The 19,835-nt window shown below is 38.6% G+C and overlaps 1 non-coding gene across 1 annotated transcript; it reads right to left on the bottom strand.

The window, feature by feature from the left end:
- Positions 1–18,006: 18,006 nt before the first annotated feature.
- LOC117721108 (small nucleolar RNA SNORA17) lies at positions 18,007–18,136 on the bottom strand. The gene has a single exon (XR_004608381.1). It is a non-coding gene; the product is annotated as a small nucleolar RNA SNORA17 (small nucleolar RNA).
- Between the last annotated feature and the right edge of the window lie 1,699 nt (positions 18,137–19,835).

Genomic DNA, 19,835 nt, shown 5'->3' with positions numbered 1-19,835 from the left:
ACTGGAAATCACAAGTCTAGAGGATTTTTTTTTTTAATGAGCCATTGTGGTAACTCTTTGCTACACCACACAAAGACTTGTCAATGCATACTTTGTGCACATATTTTAAATCATGAAAATGTTCAAGGATTCTAGAAAGTATTGGTGACATATAATTTATATCTGACAATTTGAAATATGTCTGAAACCTAGTAAATGTCAAAGATGAGATATAGCAATATAGTGTCAGATTTACGGTCAATTTAAGAGTATTTTTGGCGTTCACTTTATTGCCTGACTATGATTGTATAAAAGTACTATTTTGCACATATTTTCTTCCTTCTTCATATTATTTAGAACTATTAAGATTGCCAGGTGGCATTTTCTCATTTTATACTAGCGTGATATCTGAAAGAAGATGTTTAATTCTTTGCAGAGTACTTTAAAAGTCTCTTTAAACTCTACCATATCAGCTGCTTTGGAATTTGCTGCTCAGACACACACTGCACTATTTCTAGCTTCAGCCTCCCAGATGTTCTTAGTCTCCACTCTCGTTGCCATCTCTACTTTCATTCCCCATCTCTCTGACTTATTTCACTGATGTTTCCGTCTATAGAATCAACCTCCCTCTACACTCAAGTCTATCTCTGACTTGAAACACTAACATTGAGTGGCCCCTGTCTTCTGTCTTTATCTATATTGAAGCACAATGCCTCAATACCTGCCCATCTTTTAAAATAGTTTCTTAAAAGTTCGATTAACTGCCTGAATTATTGCATGGCATCCCAATGCTGAAATTCAAATATCTTTTACTTTATCCATGTAACAGTATGGGTTTCTGTCTCTTGGTCTTCATAGGTTGCCATTAGACACAGACTAGTCCCATTTGGTCAACCAAAAACAATATTTTCATCTAAGAAATATGCAATCATATATTTCTCTGGTTAATGTCTGATGAGGTCTCATCACTATTGTGATAGAGATGAAGAGACTGGATTTGTAAATGTCCCACCCTTCACTGTGACTGTCACATAATATGTATAATTTCAAATCCCTCATGGGTAGCTAGAAGCATGATAAGTCTTGGATCCATCTTTGTTTGATTCTCTGTCCTTTGTGACAGATTTCTGCTCAGTTGTATACATAGGCACTGAAGTTAAACACAGGAGTCATAATCTAAAGCTGGCAACCAATTATCCTCACCTTCAAGGCTAGTGACACTAAAATAAGAACAAGTAAGGTTTGTTGTTTTTGTTCTTTGTTTTGTTTTTGTTTTTGTGGTCTGATTTTTCAGAGTTCTTCCCAGACCTTCAAAAAGGTGTTTAGAAGTCTCCAACCATGATGTAAACATGAAGTCACCATTAGTTTTGAGAACAAGCTTTGCAGGAAGATCAACCCATGTTGAGACTTTCCTTCCCCAAAGCAAGAGCCCTCCACCCTCTACAGAATCTGAGACCACTGCCCTAAGCAGAAAAAAATAGTCACAAAATTAGAGACTCACTGATCTGCAAAGCTCTTCAGATCCATTCTTGAGCTAATACTCTGTCAGAGCACTGTTGGACCAAGACTACTTGACTATGTGTACTTCTTGTCCCCCTTTTCAATATAGCCAGTGTTGAAGCTCCTGTCAGTACTGCCAAAGCCAGGGTATGATGATCACCCTTAGATTTCTGATAGAGCTATGGTGATCAAATTTTTTTCTGGTCTTTCAGGGTCACTTTTTTTGGTATCTGGGGAGAGTGTCCCAACTTAAGTTTCCAACCTTGACAAATTCAGGCTTTCTATGATCTAGGACTGTTATAATGTTCTCATTGTTGCCAAGCTCTTGTCTTCTGCCAAGTATTCTTAGTTATTGATCATGGGTCTTTCCTGCCAATCTGTTACTGGACTAAAAATATTTAGATGCTGAATGTTTAGGTGCTAGATCACTGTCCCTTATGTAAGTAAATCAAGTGCTAGGTCTGCCCCTCCCCCTTCATCTTTTTGTACCAGATCTTAAAATGATCTGACATGACTTATCTGAGCTTCACCAGAGAAAATATTGTTTCAAACTTCACAAAAACCATCAACGGTTTAAAAACAGACAGCTAGAAAATTGAGAATTTTTGCTCATCCAGTAAAAATAGCATAGATTAATTTTTTCTTGATTATATTAAGCCCCATAAGTCCTGACAATTCATTATCTGCTAGAAGAATTCTGAGCTCATTTGTTAAATACTTCTAATTTATAGATGAGAACTCTGAGCTTGTGTTAATGTTGTTTGTCAATAATCATACTGGAAAATCCACACTTACTGTTTCTTCTTTTAGAAAAAGTTAAATCATCTGGTTCTGCATTCAGGTTGTTTGAAAAGAGTAGCTGTTTCTCTATGTCCATGCTTAGCTGTTCGGAGGCTGATGGATTCCAACAACCTTTAAAAACCAGAGAACCTGTCATGGAGTTATACCAATACTAGAAACAATCTTTAAGAAGAAGTTTAATTTTTAAAATTTGCCCTTTCTCTTCCTGAATTTCTTAGCCTGCCTGAAGGACCTGGATGTCCTGCCCTTCTTTTCTTCCATCCAGTAATTAGCCCCTGGAACCTTTATTGCTCAACCACAAACCAACTGGAGAAGCAAGACCTTATCATCAGAACCAATACCTACAAGACACTGTCTGGAATGAGCCCAAAAGGGAGAAGTCTGTTGCAGTCAACAATGATGAAAGGAGTTGAGATCCAAAGAGTACATTGATATCAGACATGGTAGTTTGCCTTACTGGGTTTCTGTCTTGCTTTGGTTCTGTATTTCTTCACTATGCTCTCTTTCCTCACTTTAGGAATGGTAATACATATTCCATGCCATTGTATTTTTGCAGTATATGATCATCTCTTAATTTTGATTTTACCGGAAGTTCCAGTTAAGAAATTACCATGAGTTTCAGAAGAGACTCTTCAGTTTTAGACTTGCAGCACTATTGAGAAAGGGCAAATTTTCACCATACTTTGGAGGGAGAAAAGGTGACCAGCCATGTGAGATCTCAGGCAGAGAGGCCATAAGCCACTTCCCCAGGTAGGAGATTAGAAACTAAGCCGAGGGTAGTTTTGTATTGCTGACTATGGAGAAGGTAACTGAGCACCTAAAGTTGAGAGCAGATTTAGGGCACTAAGCTAAAAGTATTGGGAAGGGCATGTTAGCTGCAGGAGATTAGAAGTGCCCAGCAATTGAACCAATAAGGCAAGTTGGAAAATAAGCTAATGTGTGTGTGTGTGTGTGTGTGTGTGTGTGTGTGTGTGTGTCTTTCATCTGTAGATCCGAGGGAACCTGAGCTGGGCTGGTAGTGCAGTCTGCCCAGAACTTAAAGCAGGATAGCAAAATCTACATGCTACAGTGTTTGTCTATGGAGACATAGACACATAAAGTTCTTATTCAAATCACCATATAGGTTTTCTATATGTTGTCTCCTTATGAATCAGGACTGCTATTTTCCTGGCATGTAGTATGTTTGGCACGTAGTGCCACTGGACCTTGGAACCAAGAAATTTTCTCAAGATTCCATTTCCTGCACATGGTTGTTTATTGGCCATATGCCTGAAATCAATTTCTAGTCCTATCTTTCTCAGAGGTTGGAAAATTGGACTAATATACGTGGCATACAGACCTACATTATGATCACATACTTGACTTCTTCAGCATGATTACCTCATCATGAAGATATTCCATTACTCTCTTTGAAGTTTCTTACTATCACAAGGAAGATTCTTCAATAATTCTCCCTAAATTCCAATGATTAAGATTTTCCTCATAAGAATCTAAATGTAAAGTTTAGGTAGATGTATTATTTTACAAAATTATGCACATGCACATATACCCACCACTTCTAAAGCATATTAGTATTTAGTAATAATACAGTTATTATATTTTTACTATATTTTTATTATATTTTACTGTCACTAAAAATCTATAAAAATAGTATATTGGTGATGCACTGTAGATTTCACCTTGGGAAACATTTTGTGTCTGATTAAATATTGTTTAAAGTTGATAAATGATGAGAGGGCACATTCTGAAGCCTCAGCTTTTACTTAGCTTGTATTGACAGTGCCTGCCATAGATCTGGATGTGTTTTGTACCCCAAGAGTTTATTATGTTGGAAGCTCTGACCTCGTGTGGCCATTTATGGGGTATAGCGTGAACTACTGGGAGGTGGGATACAGCTGAAGATTTGTGGACTTCAGAGGGGTTTATGACAGTTGTAATGGAACTACTAAGCCCTTCTGACAAAGTTGTTAATGACCTCACAGGAGCCTTGAGTCTCTCTGACTTCATGTCTTGAGATATGACGTCTTCCTCCTGTGTATTTTCCATTTTCTCAGCAGAGGCAAACCAACGAGAGCATATAATCCCAGTCTAGAGTCCTAAACAGTGAATTAAATAAAACTTCTATTACACTTGTGGGAACTACAATAATACAATAAGCATTAATACAATAAACATTAGGAAAGAAGAAGCAAATAATAGAAAAAACAGTAGGTAGCAAAAGAAAAATAACTGAGCAGTAGATAATATAGTGTTTTTAATCAAGCACAAGAAGACATGAGATGTGATTTTCTTGACTCCATTCCTAGTAGCTATGCTGCCTTAAAGATCTGGCTGTTCATAATTGCTCCTCTCTATATCTAACATGTGTAAGTCACATAAAATGATTGTAACTAAAATTATGCATCTTATTTAAAAATGTAAAGATCTATGAAGAGTAGCCAAGCCTGTGCTGTCAAAGAGGGTGTAAAATCAAAACCTCATATGTAAAATAGTACATAAAATACAGTGAGATTTCAGATGTCAGTACTTGTGAATAAAATAGAGCAAATACATTTTAAGGGAGACATTGGGCTGATGTCTATACTCTCCTATTCATACACAGAGCTTGTAAAACAACTACTTTCTTGCCTAACATTATACTTCAAGCCAGTATGGAGGGAGACAAAGAAATGTACATGTTTAGGAAATATCTTTCATTCTGGAAATGTGTAAGCCCTGAGTAGATTTTTTAAAAAATGTAACTGATTTGTAGACGACTGAGGAGTGAAGCTAAAATTATTTTGGTGCTACAAAAGAAGAAAAAAGAAACAGGAGAAAGAAAAATAAGTGTGTATAAAATAAATACTCCAAGAGGAATTAAAGAACAGAAAAAGTCAACTTCATGTTATGAATTCTCACTCATTGCAAACAAATCTGCTCACAAACAATAACAACAGAAGGAAAAACGGTCATTTATGGAAACAAAGATAAATTAAATGATCTAGGAATGTACTTTAAATGAACATGCTTAAAAGTTTTTGAAATAATAAAGAAAAAATAATATCACAAAACAGTGGGAATATTAAAACCTCACAGGTGCTTATGAATTGTGAGCCCATTAGAATATGTGTAATTAAAAACTAATTAAAGTAGAAACCCAATAAACATTCTATTTGAGGCAGCTGAGGGCAAAAATTATAATATAGAATTTGGAAAATTACAGAGCAGAGCTTAAAATTATAAGAAAGTAAAAATATTCAAAGTAAAGTTTAGATAAATATGTTATTTATTTAGATTTTTGGTAAAATTTACAATGTTCAGAATGGGAAACAATTCCCAAGATTGAAGAAACACAAATCCTTATGTTAAAGAAATTTTGAAAATTCTGAATTATAGTAAATAAATAATATATTGTGCCTTATAGCCTTAAGATTTCAAAAATGTATACCCAGCTAAACTATTAAAAGAAAAGCAAGCACAATTTAGAAAAACCAATAGTTGGGCATAGGTGGGAGATGAGGTCAATGGTACCTTGAAGGCTGAGCACTGAGTGTGTAGGGGTAATCTGAGGGTGGGGAGGGGGATTGGGGGGTAGGTGGGTAAACACCCTCATAGAAGCAGGAGGAGGGGGGGATGGGATAAGGGGCTCCTGGGAGGTGGGGGGAATGCGGTAAGGAGATAAAATTTGAAATGTAAATATAATATCCAATAAAAGAGGGGGAAAAAAAGAAAAGCGGTTAGAACCAACATCCTTAATAAAATGTCAGCCCTCTTAAAAAAAAAAAAAAACTATCTTGATACTAAAATTTGTTTTGAGAATTGTATATTGCAGAATGATCAGCCTTCGTGTATCTACTCAACAAGCAAGCTTGGCAGACCTGCTCAAACCTCTGAGGTCCGGGAATTCCATCTGGAGGCAGTGAAGACACAGCATCAGAGGCTTATCAATTTGCTCTCCCCCCCCCACTCCTCTTCTAATATCTCAACTCCAATATTCAGCTTGAAGAACCTAATGAAGAGTCAGAGCCCCTATTCCCTGGGCTTGGGGACTGAGGTGGTAAATGTTGGGCTGTCTTTCTAGGGAAAAGTAGTGGTTTTGTGGGAATAGAGAGGATTAGCTAGGGTTTATTGCATAGCCATAACCTATTAGTAGAAATCTGTATAATTAGTATCAAGATGAACATATAAATTCTTAATCGGCACCAATTTACTTTGATTACAAATTTTAAGGTTTTCATTGGTATGAGCTTCTTATTGATATAAGAGTGAGATGAATATTGTTACCCTCATAGGCATTGTACCAGTATAACACACTTAGGAATACAAGGCTTAGACCAGTCCTTCTTTAACTTTTTTTTAACTGATTTGAGTTAGTCAGCCTGTGAGTTAAAGAACTACAGCAAATTCATGGGTTGGAGTTTATTGTTAGGGTGTTTCCTATGTTTTATTTAGAGATAGCTGAGTGGAATTAACAGACAACAGTCTAGATTATCTTACATGGATAGTTGGTTTTCAAAACATCAGAAATCCACAGAATTGACATGACAAACATTTCTGTATTAATGTTCATTTTGATTAGAGACCTGTCTGCTCCTGACAGCTTCATATATTGAATTCTAAGAAGAAATTGAGCATCTTTGGAGTTACTCCAGTTGTGGTGAGACAGCCACTAGACAAGAAGTGCCTCTTTCCTTCTACAGACAAATTACTGTCCAGAAAAGGACACACTCGCAGAATAGTCGACTGATTGTATCTGCCTAGACAGAGTAATCAGCCCTTAATAATTCTGCAGCACTAAGGTCTGTCAGATGATCCTGGGCCAGAAGGCAGAAGAACAGATACTCCAACATTTTGTAGTAGAGGGAGTGTCCAGGTGTTCAGAGGTCTCTATAAATTGGCTAAGTTTTAGAAGCTATGCTTTGTGCTTCCCACAATTATAGTTAATTCAGTCATTCTGGATTTCTGATGGGGTTGAAAACTTATAGCCTCATAGCCAATCCTGGCTATTTACCTTGAGAGAAAAGATTTGAGTGGATGGTCGTCAGCTGACATTCATCCTAAAAGGAAAAAACCAGGTTCAGAACTAAGTGTTTTAGTTAGGAGAGACGACAGAGGTTCTGGTTAGTCAACAAAATGATGGACTGGGTATGAGGACTATCTTGTACCTCATGGGTACAAATTGGCATAATTATGCTCTAATTGTATTTTGAGATAAAAGTTTCATTTTAACAGTAAGGGTGATATGTAGGAGGATCTAAGGTGGGAGAAGTACTGAGAGGAAGAGAAGGAGTAAGAAGAGGAGGAGAAGAAGGAGAGGAGAAGCTAGGTGATGAAAGAGAGAAAGAGGGGGGAGACAGGGAGGCAGATGTTCATGTATCTCCACCAGTCAAAGACAGTTGATATATCTAGGTTGGATAGTGGGTTACACCTCTGATTGAGCAATACCAAACTTATAAAGCCTATGATTAACATTTTTTAAAAAAATGTATAAATGCAAAAAGGAAAAGGGGGCATGGGATAGGGGTTTCCTAAGGGGAGGGAATGGGGAAAGTGGATGGCATCTGAAGTGTAAATAAAATATCTAATAAAAGAAAAGAAAAAAAAGAAAAAAACAACAGTGACCACTGAAAGAAAATGATTGAACAAAGAATATGTACTTAATAAAGTTTAATACATTATGGAAACTACTTACTTTATACACTTATTTAAAGCATAATTTTAATATGAAGTTGAATTAACTATACATAGAAAATAATATCCATTCCAGAATTTACAAATTATTAAGAGAATATCTCAGTACCAGGTTACCAGGTTTGGGATACCTTCCTATGTGTTATTGATCACAGAAGTCCCAGAAGCCTCCAAAGCAATAGGGGTTACCACTACTCTTAGTTGGTTGCTCTCCAGAACTTGAAAATAAGACACTATTGCTGAAGACAAAATATTCTTAAGTCACAGGAATTTGAGAAATTAAATTGGAAATAAACTGGAAATATCTCCCCGCATGCTGGCTAGATCTCACAGTTTCTGAGGTTGCTATGCAGTGTGCTGAGAGAGAAGAGTCATCTACAATACTACTCACTGGTGAATTCTGTGAGCGACAGTAATTATCCACCTGTAAGAAGTGTTCATTAGTACAATGGTGGCATGACTATTATATAGGCAGCTGACCACTTTCTGATTGGATTCAAGGGTTCAAGACTTCTTCAAGGAAGGAACTCATGACTAGTATTATAAACGTAGGAGAGTCTGGGGAGAGCATAGGCCCAAGGAGGGATATGAGGTCAAATTTCCTTCTAATACTCCTGGCTATATTGTTAGATTAGTGCTATTCTCAGCTTTCAGAGAAATTTCCTATTACATCAGGTAGTGGTTGAATGTACAGATTCATAACTGATAAAAGTACCTAAAATTAGGAATTGTGGAGTGCTCTGTTTTAAATCAGACAGACACACAGCATACTTCGAATGAGGAGCAAAGAACTGTGGGGCAAGTCGAACTGTGTAACCAGAGAGAAGAACAGGTAAGGTCAAGCAGATTTTAAAAACATGGTAAAACTCATAATTGACAATGATAAGTGCTAAAATCAACTCCTGACCAGGTTTCTGTCCTGGAGCATGTGACTAAGACACCCCACTAAGAGAACCATGACAACTTGTCATGTAGCCTAAAAACCTAGAGTTCTATATGTAAATGAGGCATCTAGATAGGCCCCAAATGTTTAGGCAACGAGCTTCCCTTCCTGGCCATCCCTTCCTATAAAATGTGTTTAATCTCTGATTCACCCTAAGTAAGATAGTATCCTCATCCACCATGAAGGAAAAAGTCTGGGGAAGCAAAGATTGTCTCCTTCATCAAGGACCACCACAGAGGGGAGATCTACCTCACACAGAGTCTAGAGAAGAAATCCCTTCTGTATTCCTGGTACTCAGAGCAAAGCCAGATTCCACCTTGCCCTGGGCTCAAGCCCACCACCTCCTGTTCCCAGCTTTTTAGTTTTCAGATGCATCAGGGTACACAGAAATATAGGACGCACAGTTCTCAATTCCTCTTTGTTTCCAGAGGTGACTGGGTTACACTGGAGTTTGAGAACCACAGCACTGGTCCCCACCCCTACTGCTTTCACCCGGAGAAACACAGGATGGGACCCCTATTTTAGACTGTGTCTTCAGCATTCCTGAGCGGCCTGACATCCCCGTGGTGAGGCAGAAACACAGAACAACAGAGAACATTAGGGGAGTGAAAGTAGAATGAATGGAAGAACCAAGAAGGGAACGTGTGTTCCAAAAAGACATCTTCTGGAAACAATGGGGTCATTTGTACTCATGAACTCACTGGACATATGGGTACCAGATCAAGACCTGGAGAAGATTTGGCCTGTCAACATTTCATCATAGAACTGGTAAGTGTCATGAGTCACCTCCTTTCCCTGAGGGGAAAGTTAATGATGTCATTTCTTTAGTGGTATATCCACTAATATTAGTGGCATACACACTAATAAGATGTCTGTGCTTCAGTAAGTAACTTTCTACTCATGCTGACACAAGCAATTCTAATGACAGTGTGTCACACATATAGTAAAGACATGGCAGTAAAAGGGGGCATATGGGAAAGAAGAATGGTCTCCACAGAGATCTTTGATTATTTTCATCTATTGTATTGCTAGTTCCTCAACCTAGAATTGACCTTATTTCTTACATGTAATTAAACTGGTATAAAAGCAAAAAGGAGGAGGGGGTATGGGATAGGTGGTTTCTAGGGAAGGGAAATGGGGAAAGGAGATGACATCTGAAATGTAAATAAATAAAATAGTCAATTAAAAAAATCTTAAAAAAAGAAAAGTGTAAGGGATGAAGAAGATGAATGGGTTGGATGCATACAATGTATAAACATAGTTCTCACCTTCAAGAAACCTTCTTCACACCCCCAACCCTGAGAAGACAGAGACCATTACAGAAATCTGCATGAAATGCAATGAATAGCTGACCGTGGCCAACCCATCTCAAACTGATACACTGACAATATAACCACTATACATGAGGCTCAAAGATCATCACAAACAAGGGGAGAGAAAAATTCTAAGAGCCAGAGGACCAGGACATTTGCTGCAATAGTATCTTCTAAGTGTGACACAGAGCTTCACCCATAACACTACAGCTTAACATGAGGCCTGTACAGTGACCACAGCAGCTGATGTCCGTAAGTGAATACAGGAATTTTTAATAGAGCCATGGCCCTACATGAAGAGCCAGAGGCAATCAATAGCCACTAAGAGGGAGAATTGGTCTTCCAGGGATGGGTCCCTAATTGGTTATCTAATCCTAAGTGATCGACCCTAGATACATGAGCATATGGAAAATATAAACAAAATAAAATCATCATGTTAAATTTATAAATATATAAAAATAATAATTAAAGAAGAAAAGTTCTTTGATTTGAGAGGGACTGGGGGTACATGGGAGGAATTATAGGAGCTGAGAAATAGAAATACTGTAAATTCAGTACACATGTGTAAAAATCCTCAAAAATGATAAAAAGAAGAAAAACAGAAAGATTCTCAATTCTACAGTAGACAGGAAAAGAACCCTCAAATACGTAATATGTAAATATGAAATATAAAATGAGTGAAACTAGTCTCAGTGAATCACAGCAAATACAAACTCTTAATTTATTGGCAAAAACTACACAAACAAGCTATAGGTGCTCATATTTGGCACACACAAGATTAAATGATGGGATGCAGCGAACAAGATGTGTCTCCTTCAAATTTGTAAGTTGGCCTGTAAATCCCCAGTGTGATGATATTTACAGATGGGGCCTTTGGGAGGTATATTTTTGTATTTGAGGGTTGTAACACAGTGTAAGCAACTGGACGGTATACGGCAGAGATTATTGTCTATTGTTCTACATGGTGGGCATCTAAGATTATCTGGAATATGTGTGGCAAGGATATGCTTTCTCGTTCACAAATGGTGACTTCTCTTTGTCCTCCCATGGTTGAAATAAAGAGCACTACCTTGGCTTTCATTTATTAAGACAAAAAGCCTATTTATAAGAGTTTTATCCTCATTATCTAACCATGTCTCAGTTCTCTGCCTTCTTAATTCTATTTCATTGGTGATAAAATTTCAACATATGAATTAAGGGGAACACAGACATTGGATCACAGAAGCAAACATTTATTATGTCATGAAATTGGAAACTTTATAGTATGATTAGTACCTGACTTGGGCAGGGCTTGCAAGAAGAGCAGAAGTCTGGCTTTAATCCCAAGTAGGGCAAACAAATGAAAAAAAAAAAAAAAAAAAACAAAGAAAAGAAAGAAGAAAAAAAATAAAAAAGAACAGGCAAATGTAAGGGTTTAAAACATGGGTGTGTTGCTTTCTCTCTGACCTCCTTCATTGAGCTTTCCAGCCTGTTGGAATGTACTGCCCACATTCAAGATAGTGCTATTCCCCCAGTCACTGCCTTTAACATTGATCCTTATAGAAGTGCTCTTACAGATACACATACAGGCATGTTCTCAGCCCTAAGCATCTTGTGATCTATTCATGCTGCCAAGACAAGACTAAGCGTGCGTGTGCGTGTGCGCACGCGCACACACACACACACACACACGCACACACGTACACACACATACACTCCTAATAAAACCTCATCAATCTGTATGATATTACTTGTATTTTTGTTTTTCGGGGCTGACCGGTTGGCACTGGACAACTAGTTGGTGTGCTACATCTTCTGTTTCTAGACTTCCTTGGTTGCTTATAATTCTTTCTCTACCCTCCTTACTTGTGTTTCTTAATTTCTCTACTTGACTCTTGTCCTTTTTTTCTTAAATTTTACTTTTGATCTTCCTGGGAAATAAATGTTTAGATGATATTCTCTTAAGACTAACATATAACTGATTCTCAAGATCTTTCTGTCCCCTCTTCTGCAATGTTCTGTCGCTTTAGGCTCAGGAATTTTGTAGGTGTAGCTGTTTGGGACTGAACTCCACAGTGGCACATATACCTTTACAGTAACTAACAGCTCTCTAATTGGAATTTAGGTCCACTCAACAGGAAGGAAATCAGACCTGGTAATGGAAACCTAGTTAAGTACCCAGGGCTAGAGAAGTCATGGATCTTGGAGAAAAACTTATGACTACTACTTTACTAAACCAGCTTAATATCTAATTATAGATTACCATAATTCTTGTCATCATCGTAAGAAAAAATAACTGGTAATAATTTGGGTTTGGGTTTAATAGATTGTACTTCCATGGCTGTTACATAGTGTGTGAGTGACTCAGCTGTTTGGGCTTATACATCTATGTCTGTCTGTCTGTCTGTCTGTCTGTCTGTCTGTCTGTCTCTATCTACATCTATATATAGAGAGATAGTAGAAACAAGTCATCAAAAGCTCATCATAGATCAAATTTTTATTTTTTTAGTCATTCTCAAATTTTGTAATCACTTAAATCTGATTTTATCCTATTAGATAAATAGTTGAGGATCTAGATAAAGACATTTAAGCAAGAGAGCCAAGTGACACATGACATTTTGAGCTCACCTATTTCAGAGGTGTTCTCAAAAAAATGAGTGTGACTGGAAAACCATGTGTAACATTATACAGAAATATATATTTCAGCTTCAATCTACATTTTCTTTAAAAGCTTTAATTTCCTCCTGTAGCATGTCTTGAGGCAGAAAGGCATCTGGGGCTTATTAGTCAGGAAGTATAGCTGAACTGGTGAGTTTCAGGTTCGGTGAGAACCCATGTCTCTAAAAAAGGTAAAAAGGCATCAAGGATGATAACTCATAGTAACCTCTGTGCTCTCTCTCTCTCTCTCTCTCTCTCTCTCTCTCTCTCTCTTAAATATATATATATATATGTATATATATATATATGATTCTCAATGTGCATATATATATATATATATGATCCTCAATGTGTGTATATATATATATATATATATGATTCTCAATGTGCAGATATATATATATATGCACATAAACATACATTATATACACACACATACACACACATATATATGACTTATTTTCTCTTTTCATTTACTAAAATATATATATATGATCCTCAATGTGGATATATATATATATATACATATATATATATATATATATATATATATATATATATATATATATATATGAGATTCTCAATGTGCAGGTATATATATATATATATATGCACATAAACATACACTATATACTCACACATACACACACATATATATGACTTATTTTCTCTTTTCATTTACTAAAAAATTTGAATATATATTCATAATTCAAATTTTAAAATATATTTGAGACTTGCCGGCCAACAGACATGTACTTTTGTTTATTGTCAATCTGTAATTTGGGATTTTTTTTTATTATTTTGGTTTTATTGTCAAGGTATGCCATGCTAGTTGTTATTGTGTTGGGCTTTGTGTCTATAAAATTACTTGTGGACAATTGTGAATTACAGTTCATTATAACATTGTGTTATTTCTTCCAGATTGGCATTTCCTAGGGTTTTTTACGATATTGAATCACTTCAATTTTATTTTAAGAACTGAAAAGATTTGTGCTTCCTCCTAAGATACAGTGTTTAGTTTCCCCACTGGAATCCTTACAGCCTTCAACTTTATTTTGGAACTCTTGACCTGAGTGGTCTCATGAGGTACAGTTGAATCTCTGTCTTCTCTGGCATTTCATTTGGAATCTGCAGAGGAACAATATCTCACACTATTTCTGGGCTTGCTCAATTTCACAAGACTCTAGGTAGCTCTTTACTGCTTTGTTAAATCTGAGAGCCTTTCAATGGGTTATATTTCAATTCAGCTATATTGCCTGGCTAGTAAGGCCCAGAGATTCTTCTGCCTGAAGACATGACTAGATTGAAAGTTATAGATATTTACCACCATATCTGACTTTTGCATTACAAGTCTCTTAACTTGATTAGCCATTTTCTTAGGCTCTGTTTTTTAACTAATCTACACCCAGGGTCTTCATCAGAGATGAAGGGCATTCATTGACTAAAAGCATCATTGTAACATTCTTGCTAATGAGTAGGCTTTTGAGGAATGTCGACAGCTTGAGGAATAGGGCAAAGAGTAACAACAGATATTTTTCTTGGTGGCGATAATCAGAATGTAAGAGATAGCACAGGATGAATCGTTTGTCCTGCAAACTGAAACCTACACAAGACAGTCTTCTAGTCCTGGTTATGGACAGGCTGTGTGGTATGAAGTAGCCTCTGTGGGTAGCTGGAGTCTCTTCTGACCAAGCGGCCAAACAAGAGGAGTTGTAGCTTCCTAAATGTGGATCTGTTTTCTATTTGTCTGTCATTCACTGCAGAGTGAGCAAAAGGTAACAAAAGCTTCAAGGTGTTTAAGGGAAATCTTACAGAGACGAGAATAAAGTCACTGCTCCTACTGAGGTAATTGCAGCAACTTAATTTTGCTAACAGAGAAGGACCCTCTGTAGGACTAATATTTGAGATATGTAAGCATAAGCACTCACACACACATTTCAAACAATGAAATATATGCTTTAGACATATTAGGCATATCACATATTAAATACATCAACACTTAGTATTTCAATAGTCTTAAGGCTTAAAGGTGTTTAAAATGCTATCCACACATAAGAGCACAACACCAATATGTTCTTGGTTTTACTGTGTGTTATTTCCAAGGCTTTCTAAGGTGACCTCCTGGGATGCTGCTTCTTATTAGGATGCTTCCTGCTCTGCCCTCTTCCCTCCTGTGGATGCTGCAGAGCCTCCTGCATCTGTCCTTCCTGCCTCTGTATCATGGTCTCCACGCAGCGCAGCTCTCCCACCTTTATTACCTAGCTTCTTTTATTTCCCCTATGTGCACATGAATGGCAGGTGTTACAGATCTTTTCTAACTTAATATTATATTTATAGAAATACACTTTTCTATCTGACAAATTTCTAAGGCCCGGAATTTACTTTCTTCTATCAAGATCTTTCCTTTAGTTCTCTAATATGCTAGCTTATGAAGTTGTTACTCAGTTTCAGGGTCTTCAGTGAAGAGTCATATTCAGTGTTTATGTTCTCCACATGTGTGAGCAGGCCCTGACCTCTATCCTGCCCACAGGAGACATTCCTTCTTTGTGCTTCCATTGATATCACAGGACATTTCAAGCTGTAATTAAGATTACTAGTAGGTTAAACCTGGTAGACACTTCTCTTCCCTCCAGAGACAGGATTTTGTCGATTAGAGTTCATGATATTATTAACAGGAAGATTTTCATGTTAGCAAGCTTTATATAAATTATAGAATTAAAATATTGCAGGTGCAAGTTTGCATTTTTTGTTTTATCAAAGAGATTGTGCTGCAGTGATTTAAAATGCTACCCCTTAAATCTTGATGCTGAATTTGGTTCCACTATTATTCTTGGCTTGTGGAATATTTTAAAAGGCTGTCTGTGAAATGGATAAGCAGAATATTAGAATTTATTTCTTGGAGTCTAGTGAATGTCCTTGTAAGACTCTAGTTCTAGCAACCATCCACCAAGCTGCCCATCCATGGCCACTGTTAGCTCCAAACAGTTGTTTCACTTGCTGTCTGACCTCACTGCCCTCCCCCACCTTACTGTGGATGGAAGCCATTCCTGCAATTATGTGGGTCCGTTATTATCCCAATCTATTTAGCACTGCCTGATGTTCTGCCCTCACTACAGGCACTGCCTAGCTTAACCTCTCTCTGAGTATCTCCCAGAATTCCCTGGCTCCCAATTAACAAAAGGAGCCTCTTGTCTTGGGTTAAAAAAGGCATTCTCCATTTATAATTATTCTTCCCAGAGGAACAACTCTGTTAGAAGTCTGTTAAATTGGGGTTACCAAGGTTTTTTTCCTCCTGCTGGCCAGTATGAATTTTCTCTGTCAAATATCTAAAACTTATCCTTAATTTTTAATCTGGAAATATTTGTTTCCATATTAAAAATTAGGTTGACTCTGCATGGTAGCAAAATATCATGGTTGTCTATAGTGTAAATTTTATTTGGACAAATGATTTGGCCAATTATGCTGAAATCAGGGAAAACAGAAACACCTGTGTCACCTGTTAGATGTGACAGGAAGTATCAACTTAATCTTTATACTTAAAAAACAACCAAACTTTTTATTGGTTCTTTGTGAATTTCACATCATGTACTCCAATCACACACATCTCCCTCTCCTCTCATACCCACCATCCACCCTTGCAACCCTCTCCCCAACAGAAAAACAACACTGTGGAATTGTAGCGTGTCCCAGTGTGTCCCATAGTCTACCCTTTTGTCCATACTTTGATTGCAGAAATTCATTGGAATAACTGGTTTGTCTGGTACAAGGCCTCTGGCTTTTACTACTCTATCAATACAGTTTTGGAACTGTAGGACTGGCTTCTTCATATACTCCAGCAGTTCATGGATGGGGTAGAGGTTGTGGTGGGCCAACTCAATACCCGGATCTTGGCCTGAGACCTGAGATGTATCTGAGCTGGCCAGCCCAGTGGCTCTCCCACTCTAGTGTCCTGGGGGACGGCTCACCAGAAACCCTTGCAACCAAGGTCACGTCTACCTTGCTGCACTGGTGAGGTGTAGCTGGTGATGGACACTGCCAATTCTTCCTGACACATGACCTTAGGTCAGCTCTCCTGTCTGCCATAGTGAGCTAGAGACTAGAGAAGGGAAGAAAGTAGGGCATCTCTCCCTCATCTGTGACACTGCTCAGCAGACAAGAGGCAGTATTGATTCTCCTGTGCGCATGCTCTTGGTCTGGGTCCCCTGTAACCCCCACATCCAGGTCCAGCTCTAATGCTCTGCCCAGGTGAGATGCAGAGCTCTCCCGAGTGCTGCAGCAGGTGAGGAGCAGGGACAGCTCTCTTGTTCTCATGATTTCGTGGTGAGGGACAAGGGAGGAGAAGAATATCTTTTTCTTGTCCATGCCACTGTACAGGAGATGAGTGGCAGAGCCAGTTCTCCCACATTCATACCCTTGGGGCTGGATCACCTGCAACTCCACCATGTGTGAAGCACTACTACAACTGGCTAGAGCTAGGGACAACTCGGCTTCTGCTCTTTCAGCCCAGGGCCAGCTCTCCCATGATTGATGAACAGACCAGTTCTGCATCAACATGTCCTTGGGTAGTAGCCAAGACTAGGGATGTCTGCCTGGCCTTTGGTGGTAACAGACCACTTCTGCTGTAAGGCCACTGATCCAGATGTGGTCCCTGGTGACATCAATGGCTACTCAAATCAGGCTGTTACCCCACAACATTTAACTTTATAGTTTTGCCTCTCTTCATTGTGCCCACATCTTTCTGTTTCTCTTTCATTTCTCCATCAGTTACTTGTTTGTTCATCTTAGTGACACCCCAGGGTCTCTGGGGTCATCTCAGAAACGGTCTCAGGAGTGCTATGTCTCACTCATGCATCGTGGCACCCCCAGAGGTCATCTCAGGGATGGTCTGCCCCACCTCCAGTCCTATTCGGGGTCTCAGGCTAGCTCTCTGTCAGAGCATCCTGGAGTTGGTCTAAAGGTTGTTTCAAGCTTGCTCTTTGACCTGGCCCGCCCAAATAGCCCCATGGGAGGGTTGTCTGTCTCAGGCTCTTTTATGTTTGAAGCCCACAATTCCAGGAGGTGTTTTTCTAGTCTTTAGAATTTCTTGCTTCCCATGCTAGGGGCTTGTCTGGGCCTGCACAGAGATTGGTAGTTGTAGGCTGGTAGGCTCACTGTTTTTCAGGAACTGTTAGGTGACTAATTATTCAGACGTCTATAGGCCCGAACACTGAGAATAAACATAACCTCTTCCCTCTCTGCCACCAACTCACAAACTTGTGACAGCAGCCACACCTGCAGTACTTCTAAGGGTTGTTTACACTTCTTAGCATCTTTATAGGAAAACTCTCATTTTTTGTCCCAAAGACATATGATCATCTCTGTGGTGACCAAAAGCCAATGATTCTTGCTGCTTTCTATATATATTCTTGTCACAACTGTCTTTTGCCTTCAGTTCTTCAGCCTGAAATCAAAGGAGCATTCTGATACAGCAATTTGTAACCAAGTATGCAAGCCATAACAAACAGGCTACCAGCAGCAACAGGGACAAACAAGCTTGTCTCTTAAATGTAATACTGCAGACAAGTAAGCTTGCACATTCTTTGGTTTCTTTTTGTTGTTGTTGTTACTTTCTCTAGAGTCAAATTATCCAAAGAATAGGGCAGAAAGCCTTCACGAAGCCCTGAACTGCTTTTTCTACATCACCTCTGTCCTGGATGACTGCTTTAAGGTTAAAAGCATTAAGCCAGGCATTCTGTTGGCAGCCATAACGTACAGGGGCATGAAAACCCATGGCTAAGTGCTTGGTAAGTACTAAGATAGTCCAGGAGCCTGGTCCTAGCTAGCAGCAGGCAGGAGCTCATATGTCCTTTTGTTACCTTGTGAGCTCTGGAGTGACACTGGCTAAGACATGCGTGTCGTTTCACAGTTGGAGAATACTCATTTACTTTAAAAAAGAAAAAAAAAATGTGAAAATGGAGGCTACACCGCTGGACAAGATGGCTGTGAGGATAAATGAGATTATAAATAGCAAATCAAACCACAGTGGGGCCTGCAGCTCTCACCGTCTGAAGCCGAAGCATCCATTCCTACCCGGATTCCCAGAGCCTTAGAAGCTTTGGCGTGGCTGCAAGTGTCGGACTGAATTATTGAAAGTTTCTTTTGAACTATCTTAAAATTTAATAAAAGCAGGCATTTTCTAAAATAGGTTAGGAGCCACTTTTTACATGCTGGAAACCACTAGGTTTACAGCTTGTAGTGTGAGGCTAACTGGTAGTGGGGGCTGATCTAAATTTAAAAAGACTTTCTCTGCCATCATTGAATTCTGAACATTATAGTAGGAGTCACATTAAATTGACACCGTAACACTGTTATAAGTGTGTTGTGTCGGCTTTTACTGGATAATAGTGACTACTCCTGTCTGGTACAGTTAGAGCATCCAAGGGTAGAGGCTGCCGCCTGCGTGGATGGAGCACTGGGTAGATAAAGCTGCGTAGAGTGCCTGCAAAGGACCTGCCATTGTCAAGCCTTTATTTGTATTGATAGACCATGCAAAAAGAAAGGTTCCCTGTTCTCTTAGATTTTTCAAATCCTACTTTTAATAAGGGTTCTTAAATGCCTTAACCACCCTCCTAGTCCACCGCCCTCCAGATGTAGTGGAAAAGAAAGGAAGATTATTAAAATACAGGGGAAGTTGACCTGTTTAGAAATAGTTATTTGGAGCAAACAGCAAATCCTATTTGCCTTGTCAGGATATATACCAGCATTCCAGTCCAGTAGAGTCAGGATAGCAAACACAAGTCAGCAGTAGTGACCAGGGCCAGCAGGGATGTGAGGAGAAGTTCTCTGCTGTGCCTCTCTCAATGAAGTGAAGATCAGTGAAGACAAAGATTCGAGACCAACAAAAGCATTGCAAAGCTAGCTATGCAAGCCTGCATTCACCATCCATTGAGATCTCTTTATACGTCCTCCAAACATCATGTGTCCTCCCATGGGCCTTGCCTCTCACGTGTCTT

Source organism: Arvicanthis niloticus, chromosome 15 (genome assembly GCF_011762505.2).
Source record: "Arvicanthis niloticus isolate mArvNil1 chromosome 15, mArvNil1.pat.X, whole genome shotgun sequence".
NCBI classification, from domain to species: Eukaryota; Metazoa; Chordata; class Mammalia; order Rodentia; family Muridae; genus Arvicanthis; species Arvicanthis niloticus.
Note: the sequence above shows the minus strand (reverse complement) of the source record. Positions and strands in the feature narration are given on the sequence as shown.